The sequence below is a fragment of the Ailuropoda melanoleuca genome, chromosome 8 (assembly GCF_002007445.2).
Source record: "Ailuropoda melanoleuca isolate Jingjing chromosome 8, ASM200744v2, whole genome shotgun sequence".
NCBI classification, from domain to species: Eukaryota; Metazoa; Chordata; class Mammalia; order Carnivora; family Ursidae; genus Ailuropoda; species Ailuropoda melanoleuca.
In genome coordinates, this window is record NC_048225.1 from 57,217,780 (window position 1) to 57,219,589 (window position 1,810).

General features: G+C 37.1%; 1 long non-coding RNA gene across 1 annotated transcript; it reads left to right on the forward strand.

Moving 5' to 3' along the window:
• The first annotated feature begins 322 nt into the window (after positions 1-322).
• Positions 323-1,575, forward strand: LOC117803378. Its single transcript, XR_004627173.1, has 2 exons — positions 323-1,319; positions 1,479-1,575. It is a non-coding gene; the product is annotated as an uncharacterized LOC117803378 (long non-coding RNA).
• Positions 1,576-1,810: the final 235 nt, after the last annotated feature.

Here is a 1,810-nt window from a genome sequence, read left to right on the forward strand (position 1 = left end):
TTCAGAAACACCATGTTAGGTAATGAAGCTGAAATTCAAGCTACGAGAGGAACATAAGAAGTGTGAAGTGAGGAAACAGAGACAGTCAAGGTTCGTTACTTGACTGAGTAGATCATGGAGAAGATTCCAACCTAGGAAACAAATTTTGAGCATTTAGTATGTGCCCTGAGCTATGTGAAAGCCTTTCACATTTGTTAGCAGAAAGACTGGTGATGGGTAGTAAGGAGGGCACGTATCGCATGGTGCACTGGGTGTTATACGCAACTACTGAATCATTGAACTTTACTTCAGAAACCAGGGATGTACTGTATGGTGACTAACATAATAAAAAAATATTTAAAAAAAAAAGTAAATACACTGTATGGAGAATCTAGAAACACATAGGTTTAATTGTCACATGACAGTGTTGACATTGCAGATCGCAGTACCACTCTCTAAAATCCAGGAGTTCCATAAGTTTCTTGACGAGGCTTTTCCCCTCCGAACAAAAACCTGACTTTTGAGGTAAGTTAAATTTGGGGGGCTTGAGAGGGAAAGATTTTTAGAAATCCCTATTTACCAGCTTGGATGCACAACTAAACCAAAAAAAAACTACACAGCTTTTACTCAGTAATAACGTTGATGTTCTGGAAGCCATTTGTTTTACTCATATGTTTTGTTCTTTATTGACAGTAAATCTAGGAAGGAAGATGATGTCACATTTGTGAACTCCTCTATAACTCCAGAAATGAATCTAGGAGACATTTCCATGGCAACTCCCATAAGTACGAGCTTCCACAAAACATCCTTGCCTGGGAACACCGAGTGTTAGTTAAGTGATTTAGATTCATTATCAACAAACCATTACAATTTCTTACTATATATCAGGAAATGTTTTAACTGTTATAAAAATGTTAGCTTCTTTAATCTTCAAAACAATGTTTTGTATTAGGTATTAGCCTGCTCTTTCTAGAGGAGGAAATGGAGACACAATTTCTTTCCAAACTCATATGTCCATTAAGTAGGGAAAATGGGATTCAAATCCACATAGTCTGTCTCAAAGTCCACCCACTTAACCAATTTTCAGCATCTCACATTTCTTTCCTTAGATCTCTTTTTACCAATAAATTAAACCCTTTCTTATTTTACTATTAATAAGAACCAGGAAGCAGAGAGCATTTGTATTCAAAACAACTGGTCTTTGTGTTACTATATTATCTCTCCCATCACAGTTCTAATGAGTACTCTACTCCATGAAATGATGGACACTAGCTGGACTTCATTTTTTCCTGATAGTATTTAAGGTAGCATTGTGTTTAGCATGGGGATGAAAGGGAGAGGTAGGTAAGTTTTGGAGACATTGACCANTTATATTATCTCTTCCATCACAGTTCTAATGAGTACTCTACTCCATGAAATGATGGACACTAGCTGGGCTTCATTTTTTCCTGATAGTATTTGAGGTAGCATTGTGTTTAGCATGGGGATGAAAGGGAGAGGTAGGTAAGTTTTGGAGACATTGACCAGATAACAGCAAGGTAAACAACATGGTAATGGAAAAAAAAAAAAACCAGAATGACTTGCCAATTCCTTACATAAAATCACCCCAGATTTTCTGTGATCTGGCCTTGCACATGGGGCTCATGAGAGGGAATCTAGAACTAGAGGGATCTTGAAGAGAAAAAATGGGAGGTAAGCCCTCCTCATAACTATTCCTGTCTAGAGGTGAGCAATTTATCACAAGTCATCCCAAGCTTGGGAAACAGTATTCAGAATCAGGATTCTTTCTTTTTCTTTCTTTCTTTCTTTCTTTCTTTCTTTCTTTCTTTCT